The sequence below is a fragment of the Tetranychus urticae genome, chromosome 1 (genome assembly GCF_039701765.1).
Source record: "Tetranychus urticae isolate SD_2017Ah chromosome 1, NJAU_TeUrti_SD_1.0, whole genome shotgun sequence".
NCBI classification, from domain to species: domain Eukaryota; kingdom Metazoa; phylum Arthropoda; class Arachnida; order Trombidiformes; family Tetranychidae; genus Tetranychus; species Tetranychus urticae.
The window spans coordinates 27867304-27877088 of NC_142958.1; the positions used below are offsets into that span (position 1 = coordinate 27867304).

Below are 9785 nucleotides of genomic sequence, written 5' to 3' on the forward strand. Positions count from 1 at the left end.
TCAATTATATTTCATTTTTTCATCAAAAATGAAATAAAATGTAAAATATATTTGTAAATATTCATTTTTATAGTCATTTTGATTTGTTCATTTTCAGTTAATCAACTATAAATTGTATTTTAAAGGTATTTCTCAGTCTGTAAACTTCCCCCTGAAATTGAAATGAAGGTAATTTGGTGAAACAAATGGCCAATGGACATGAACTAAAGCTAAAAAGATGTCAACTCAACTACAACCAGTGTTTCAGTGTTTCAACCTTTACTTGAATCAATTAATCAATTCTATTGATTGATCTAACATCAACCATTCTGATAACAATTACAACTAAAATGTTTATATTCATCAATGGCAAGTCTATTTACATTTTTCTGCAACCAACCTTATTATGTAAAGTTGCTACCATTGTTTTTATACGCTACCTATTCTCATTGATTAATTCTATACACCTTTTTTTACTATTCCTCTTTTAGTTATTCAAATCAGAATCAATGCTTGATAATATGAATATTAAACTTTTCAACAATCAAGGAAAATACAATCAACTCAAAGGGAGTTAAAACTCCTCTCAACAAAAGAGCATGCAACAAGTGAATTGAATCAGAAGATGGTAAAGTAAAAAAGGTTCATCTTCAATGAGCAATCTGTAAAGCATTGACTCAAAAAAGGGAAAAAAAGTCAACAGGAAAATCTGGTAAAGTCAATGGATAGGCCCAGGATAGTTGCCAGTTTGAAGTCAACAAAATCATCAAAAAAGGTAAATTTCTTGGACAATAGAAAAGTCCTCTTTTTTCAGGATTAAAACTGTCGACAAAAGAAGAAAATTTCATTACAATCATCATTATTATCATCAGATTTTCAAAAAAAGGCAACTTGTAAAGAAAGTGTTTTCTAATTCTCTTCTTTTTCTTTTCTTCCATATTCCAGATTCTCTAATAATATTACATGAAAAACGTTTTTTTACAACCCCAACATCAATTCTGTTCAAATTGTCGAAGCATAACTTCAACCATCCTGGAACCGGGGCTTTGATGTTCAAGCCTGAGTACCTATGAGAAAGAGAAAGAAGGAGAAAGAGAAGATGATCTTCCCAAAGATGATTAGGGGAAGAGAGAGAGAGAAAGACTTGATTTGGAAAGGCAAGAATAAGATGAATAAAAAAGTTAGAGTTGGATGATTTAAAGATAGAGAAAGCCAATAAACAAAGGTAAAGGTGAGAGAGTGAGTCAAGATGATTTAAAGAAGAAAGTTGAGAATAATGAAAAAGTGAAAGTTGACTGATTAAAGTAAGAAGAAGATGATGAGGATGAAATTTTCTGACTTCTCTGAAAGAGTGAAAGACAGTTTTCAGTGTCTCCCAGCTTCCACCCCACCATCACTACTTGTACCATCATCATTATCATCCCATTCACCATACTTGTTATTTCATGCTCTTTTGCACATAAAGCTTGTTTTTTGTGTCTGAAAGTAAAGAGGAACCCCAAAAAAGAGCGAGAGAGAGAGAGAAAATTAGAAATCAAAAAATTGTTAAGTAAAGACATTCCACTCTCTCAATCTCTCTCTCATATCTTCACCATCATCTCTCTTCCATATCCTCCTCTTACCTCTCTCATCATCATGATGCGTGTGTACAAATATTACATAAAAAGACATCGTTAACAATTTCACTTTCATATTCAATTTCATCCAATATCAACCTGTTGCTTTCACTAACATTATCATTACCATTATTATCATCATCTATTATCATCATCCTTTAATATCATCCTCTAATCATCAACCTTCATTATCAACCTTAACTATTAACCTTTGCTAACAACCTTCAACCTATAACCATTATGATAACCAATTTTAAACTTTTTTTTATTATACATTATTATGATTATTATTAAATCATGCTCAAAATGGTTTACAATCAACAGAAATGTCTTTGAACAAGTCTTTATTTTTTAAGCTTTTTTTTCAACCAGATAGAGTAAAAAGTGAAATGTAAAAAAAGCTATTAATGCAATGAGAAATGCTTTAAATGCAATTTTATAGCAGCAAAAAAAGGGATAAGATTATCATTATAACGATTCAACAATCATTGATCTAACTGGGAGTGAAAATAGCATTTTAATATCACAAAAAATAAGTTGTCTTGGTTACCATGAAAATGGATGAAAAAATATACAAAAGGCAAAATTGGTTGAACAATAATAATAATAATTGTTAGTGAGAGAAGTAAATAAATAACAAAATAAATAAATAAATGGTAACCAAGTATTATTATTATTGTTATCATCTGCTTCCATATTGATAATGATATATATTTATATTCACGAAATGGTTGATTTAATTGAAAAGGTAAAGTAGATTCATGTTTTTTTTATTACAAGGCAAAGGCAATTGTTGTGGTTAAGATTGTAATTGTAATCGGCAATTGATATAAGGGTAGCAAATCAGGGTAACAAATAGCTACAAATGAAGGTAACAATCTAACCAGAAACTGGCAAGCAAAAGGCAACAACAACAAATCGATTGATCCAGTTAACTAATAACAGTGACAACATTGAAATTAATCAGAGTTGATTGCCTTTTAATAAACACATTTCTGGTTAACCAATATTCTGGTTACAGTCCATTTACAATATATTGATTTGTCACTCAACAATCAATTGACTTTGATTTCAAATTGATTTAAAATCAAAATTTAACTTGAAACATTTTCAGGAAAAATTTTGGTTTCTCTAGACAAAAATTTCTGGTTAAATAAACCCAAATTTTCAATATGTTTTGTTGTCTTGAAAAATTGACTCAAGTGTTGATTTTTAACCTTTTTTTTCCTCTGACATTTTAATGTTAACTCAAAATCAGGTGAAACTCGTTCTTGTTATTAAACTCATTTCTCTGCTTTGTGAGTTAATCATTCAACTTTCCTGATCGTCATCAGAACAATAATAAAAGGTAGAAAAAAGAGAAAACCAATTTTACCTTTTTCTTTTTATTACTTGTTATAAAAGCAATTGAATGTCAATGCCTTTTAAGATTCACTTTTTGGCTGCTTATTCACTCAGAACATGATGATGTTACCTTGAACATTTTCACTCAAAATTCTTAGTTGCCCTTTCTCACCATCATCATCATTTCACTCTAATTTGGTTCAACCTGAGGTATAAAAAAAGGCTAAAAGCTTTGAAAGATTAGTTGAGCAAAATTACAGACAATAAAGCAAAAAGTGAAACTCGATTCTCATAAAACCCCTTTTTTGTGTGTGTCTGTAAACGGGTTTGCTTTCATTTTTTTGTTCATTCATTTGATCATCATTCACATAATCATCATGATAATCATTGTGAATCTTTTGAAAAACCATGTCATGATAAATTCCCTGTTAATGGATTAGTGTCTGGATCATTATTGTTATTGTTATTAAGAAGCATTTCCCATTAAATGTCATTGTAATTATTGTCATTGCAAACATGGAATCATGAATTACAATTGCAAAAGTGAGTTGGCAAAAAGCGATTAACATTAAACTGTCATTGAACTCAAAAATATGGTCAAAGTAGACGAACTACCGGAAAACCAGAATTCAATTTCTGGTCAACAAGAAGAAGAAGAAAAAAACTCCAAAAGAGTTTCAAGAAAAAAAAATCGAATTTTCTCTTTTCTTTCAAAGTTGATTGTTGAAACGTTTTGTTGGTCAAACTTCAAACATTAATCATTATTTCCTGACTCTATTTACCTGTCTATTTCAAGTGTTTGAAAAATATTTTTCAAAATCAATACTTCAAGTTACCTGAGAGAAGAGATATAATGAAAAATTGTTTCAAAGCCACAAAATGAATATCTTTTTTTTCTCAAAATGAACCCAATTAAAGGTAATTTAAATATTAACAATAATGGACAAAGCTGATGATGGTGAGTGAAGAGGGAAAGGACAATGAACTTAAGACAACAATGCAAAATCATCATAAACAAGGTAAATCACAATCAACAATAATGATTAACCAATTATTTTTCCCTTTCATCCATTCAATCACACTAAAAACGAATCCAGTTGAAACATTGAATTCAATTGAAATCTTTGGTTGTTATTCATATGCAAGAAGAAGAAGAAGAAGATGAGAAACTTGTCAATCTTTCATCAATCATGATAACCAGAAAAAAAAGACCAAACATTTACCTACTTCTTTACCTTTCAAGGTAATCAGATTCATTGAGGTAAAGCTGCTGTTAAAAGAGAGTGAAAAAATAGCTTAAAAGGAACCAAAATTTGGCAGAAAAAAAGTGAACCTACGCCCAATCATCCTCCCTCTTCCTCTCATCATCTCTCACCATCTTCCTTTTTCATCCTCATTATCATCTCTGTCTCTTTCCACCTGCCTTTCCACTCTTTCGTTTTCTCACCGTGCACTTCATCTTTTCAACCAAATCAACCAGATAGAAACTGGAAAAGACATAAGACAGATAAAGAAGAGGACAGTGAAAACAAAAGGTAAACACTTTTTGACACTAAATTGTCCCTAGACTGGGCTAACCTTTGTCTCTCTTTACCTTTTTGATTTGTATCAAACTCTCTCACCTTAATCACCACTCTATGTTTCATCTAATTGCATCGTAGTTCGAGTTCAAAAAACCTTTCCAATTTGTGGAGACTTTTATTGCAACTGAAAACCTTTCAAACACTTTCAACCGACCTTGACACATTCATCATTTGACCACAATACATGTAACTGACCGAAAAGCCAGACACGAAAAGTCAACACTAAACACAGTTTAAAGCTAAACCGTTATGCTATTGAAAGTCGAGTAACAGTTCAAAGAAACCATTCAATTTGGTTTGTATGTCTAGTCCTTTGCTTGATTCACTCAAAATATAAAACTCTGGTTTCTTCATTATTTTACCAGAAAATTGAAACTCATTATGACAGCTTATACAGTCTAATTCATCTAATTTTGATCATTTCTCTTCACAATTCACAGATTGTTGAAAATTAGGTTCTTGATCAGTTGCTTTCAATAAAAGGTTGAGTCTCTTGGTTTACTCAAAGTTTAATGAAACTCATAGGGTTAACTTTTATTGCTATTGTTACACTTGAGAAGACTTAAAAACTAGAGTCGAGACGATGATTAAAAGTTGATTTGATGGTAACAAACATCTCCTTCTTCAAAGGTTAACACGGCAAAGTTTCACCTTCTTATCATTGGCTACTTTAAATTTATCTCAAAATTGATAAAACCCAAAACCTAGTCTATTTGGTCCTAAAAATGTATCTTTTGTCTCTTAAAATAATCAAAAAACACTTGAAAGAACAGTTGAATCTTAAAAAGCATTGATTTCCAGTCTAAATTGTCCAACCATATGGTTGCCTTATAACCAGACTTGTTAACCAGACTAAAAGGATTGATAGATTGAAGTTTCTCTGATGACTTGCAGTTGATTTGATCCTAATAAACATTTCAAAAAGTGACTTATGTTTCAAACATTTGATATTTTTAGGTCCAAGAAAAAGCAAAGCAAATCATGAAAAACTTACCCAGTTGAACATGAAGACACACAGTCAACAAAAAAAACCAATTGATAACAATAAAAAAAGTCACTCAATTGTGAAGAATCACAGAGTTGAAAAAAAAGTTGATACATTTGCGATGAAAGTAAAGGTATTGGTGTAACAATTGAACAGTAAATATGTTGATGTTGGATAAAACAATGAGTGTGTTTGGGACAGGAAATACATCTATTACATCTTTCAAGCCATTCTCATCATTCTCATCATCATTATCATCTTTCTAATTCTCTGTCTACTTTGGGTTTCTAGCGCAAGTCAAATTGAGAAATAAAAAAATATAAAACAAAACCCAAAATATGAATGTACTTATTGGCTTTTTACAAATGTTTTGTTTTCTCAGGTAACAAACCCAACTTTTCCCTCCCAGTTACAGTTATAATCTGATGATGATGATGATGAAAGCTACTCTTTTATACCATTGTATTCATCATCTTGAAACACACACACACACACAAACAGTCAATCTGAACCAATCATATTAAACTAAAATATTTCAATCGATATTACCATTAAATATATTATTAACCAGAAAATATACATTACCAGATATTGTGCCTTTCTTGTGCTTCCTAGTTGAAAATCTGGTTCACTACTAATCAACTAACCAGAAACACAAGGATCGATCAAAGGTTTTTACTAGAGTTAAGGCAAAAACCTGCAAGTTTATCAATTATACCAACAATGATGAGTCTAAATGGTCTCACAGTTGAAACCCAATTGAGAGTCAAATAAAAGCAACAGAAATATAAAAAAACAATGGTCAAGTTTATTGACCGATTACACTTTGCACTTTTCACTTTTAACCAAAAAATTGTTGACCATTTTTTTTGTCTCTCTAAAATGTGTAAATATATTGGATCACGAAAGGTAAACAACTTTCCTCTCATCATTCCTCTTCATAACCAATTACGAGTCAATTATCTTTCCCTTTCATCTCCCTTGGTTGATCAAGTTTCACCTCTGGTTACACCAAGACAATACAGTGCATAAATCTGCGTGTCAATGTGCCCTTCATGATCACAATGTTGGTCAACAAGCAGTCAATTGTACAGCAAATGTATCATCATCATTCTTGTTGCTATTCATTGACTTTTTTTTTGCTGCTTTCAACTTATTTTTTTACCTTTTTTTTTTGCTTTCTGCTGCCTAATTGTGTATATGTTTTTGTCTGTTTTATTTTTGTGTGTCGTAGCATTGAATATGGCCGTTTCCATGCAACTTTGTGTCGTTTTTTTCCCTCTCCCACTCTGGTTGTTACAACACAGAGAAAGAAGACAAAAAAAATAATCATCAACAGCAAACAACAGCAAACCGTGAACCCAAAAAACTCAAGGGTTTCCTTGTACATATGATAACATCTCGCCGGTAGACAAAACCATTTACCAGTCATCATTATCATCATCGTCATTATCATCATATCCTTCCTCTCTCACTCTCTCTCTTTACCTTTCTCAGGGTTTCACCTACTACTCCACCTCCACCTTAACCACCTCCTTCGTCTTGGCCTATGGTTGAGTCTATTTTTTTTGCTTCCTTCTTTCGCTTTTTTCCCTTTTCTAACCTTTTTTTCTGGTCAAAAAATGAACCATTTTTAGCTGCACCATTTCCGATGTTGACCATGATTTTGGGATATTTACACTTTCCCTCTGAGGCAGGACTTACAAGGTAAAAGGTCCAAATGTTTGTCAATATTTAATCAGTTTTAAAACCTTTGACCGATTCACGGTTTTTATGTCAAATTGTAATAAAGACTTGCCAATGTTTTAATCAATGGGATTGCTTGAAATTATCTTAATGGAAACTATTGATTCTGACTATTTACTGGTTTACAGTAAGTAACTGGTTAATATCAATAAACATGATAAATTAGGTTCATCGGTCTTGCTGATTCTGCTATTAGATTGTCTCATCGATTTGAAGGTTTATATTGAATATTTAATGTCAAGTTTCAGTGGCATTGAAGCTTCTTTAATGTGAAGTTTTGCCGAATCAATTTGCCAAATTTTATCATTTTTTTCGCTTCTTTTGCGCTTCAACCTTTGACAATCAGAAGCGACTTTTAAAATGCCATTTTTTCATCTTTAATCGCTTCGTTTAGAGTACATTTTCACTGTAATTTAAGTACATTGACTTGGTGAAAGTATACAATTGTTCATTCAATTCAATTGTTAGTTGAACAATTCAATGTTATTGTAATGCTTTCATCTGGCAACATTTGTAATGGACGGTGAATTTGATAAAACATAATTTCTGATTGTATTTCACTTCAATTTACATGTTAAATATGCATTGTGTTTTCAGTAAAATTTCATCAATTACTTCAGTTCCTAAAATTGACTGAAATGCAAAAGTTTTCAATTTTATCCTGAAATTAACGATCAAATTTATTGCGTTACAAAGGCTTGTTATTTTTTAATGAAATGATCAAAGTTAACTTACAAATAAGATCGATTTAAAACAAGTCACAAATGATTAAAGTTAAACTTAATGGTTATGATCGAGATGAGAGAAAAGTTTTTCCTCTTAATTCGAGAAGTTCCAATCGATCGACTTTTTCAAACAAAATTTGACCCAAAAATTGAAATTCAAGTCATTTCGTTCACATAAATTTCACCAAAGTAAAGAAGAAGAAAAATTTCAAAAGAGAAATGAGAAAAGCTGAACCAGAATTTAGAGGTTTTTTGCATTCAATTTCAATGCTTTTGATTGCCAATCAGTTTTAATGGCTATTAATAAGCTAATTAGGTTTGAATCTTGGTTTGAAATATTTAAATTCAGTTCCATTTTCAGATTTTTTTCGAGTTTGGTGTCAAGCAATATTTTTGTTTTCAATGGCAAAATTGAAAATTGATGTCAGCTGAGTGTTTTGGGAAATTAAAATGTTTACTGTTATTTTAATTTTGCATTAATTTTGATTGAGATTTTACAGTTTATCTAATATCTAGTTAAAGTTAAGATCAATTGGTTTTTACTTTTGAATCGAGGGTTTCATTGTTATTGGAGATCTTCATGTTGATTCATAATTTTTATTATAGCTTGCTGATTGCAACAATTCAACAAAATTTAGGTTCATTATAAGCACATACATCATCTTACTAATGATTAATGATTGATCCTAGTCCTTATATGAAATGATTGATGAATAAATGGGAATCGATTTTATTTTGTTTGTTTGCTTTTTTTGTCATCAAAAGATTCTTTATATTATTACTACATTTAATAACTTTCAACGAAATTGGATTCACTTTCTAAGTAATCAACTCGTTTATTACGGCAATATTTAGTGGATTGCAGTTAATTTGGTGATCGAAGTCGCCTGATGAACGATGAAAAGCTTAAAGATTATAATTTTTCTAGTAAAAGTGTGAAATTAGTCTCGTCTGAATCAACCATTTTCTGGTTTTGTCATTTTCAATTTGGGTTACCATTTCAAATAAACCTGTTTAATCATTAATTCAGTAAGATAAGTTGCATGATCAAGATTTGATTATGCAATTTCACAAATCTTTAAGCATCGCCCAAAATTTAACCAGATACCAATTCCGATTTTCCACTAATTTGCTTGAAATTGGTAATGTGTAAACTCTGATGATTACGACTTGAACTTGAACGAGATGAGTATTGATTAAATTTCAAATTGTAAGCAACAGAATGATAACCAGAATGCCATCAAAAGCCTTTAGAAAATTTCAATTCTTGATATTTTGTAAGATTTTTGCATAAATTTTCCAACCAAAGATACACTCAAATCAATATCATCTCAATACTGTTGATGCATGGGATAGCTTATCTGTAAAGATCAATATACAAAGGTTAATCATTGTAATATCAACATAACCAATCATTTATTGTTTCAGTAATTTCCAGCAACTAAATTTTTGGAAATTGAAATGATAACAATTTCAGTAGCCGGTCGTTAATAACAATTACCCAAAAAATTAGACTAACTTACCTTTAACTAAGGAATAGTAGACCTTAGGATAAGGTTATGATCATTTTCACTTTTTGTAGACTCCATGAGGCTCATAGACATCCTTATTCGATCAAATTTCACATAATTAACAAGGAAAAGGGTTTTAAAACATAATTGTTGAAGATTGTTTAATTTGTTGATTGAAAAATTATAATAATTATTTTTAAGCTTTTGATGATTAACAGTACGAGCTTCTGGTCGCCATCTGGAGGATTATAGAGGTTATTTTTTTAAAATCTGGTTACGTTGAAGATTAAACTCAA

The 9785-nt window shown here is 30.7% G+C and overlaps 2 long non-coding RNA genes across 3 annotated transcripts; one reads left to right on the forward strand and one right to left on the reverse strand.

Annotated features, from left to right (window-relative positions):
* Positions 1–17: 17 nt before the first annotated feature.
* Positions 18–1922, forward strand: LOC112539642 (uncharacterized). 2 transcript variants are annotated; one of them, XR_016198084.1, is made up of 3 exons: positions 18–348; positions 471–754; positions 925–1922. It is a non-coding gene; the product is annotated as an uncharacterized LOC112539642 (long non-coding RNA). The 2 variants fall into 2 exon arrangements; XR_003083601.2 differs by having other exon boundaries at positions 88–387.
* Positions 1923–8411: 6489 nt separating this feature from the next.
* Positions 8412–9768, reverse strand: LOC112539643 (uncharacterized). The gene is made up of 2 exons (XR_003083604.2): positions 9502–9768; positions 8412–9339 (listed from the first exon to the last, which is right to left on the reverse strand). It is a non-coding gene; the product is annotated as an uncharacterized LOC112539643 (long non-coding RNA).
* Between the last annotated feature and the right edge of the window lie 17 nt (positions 9769–9785).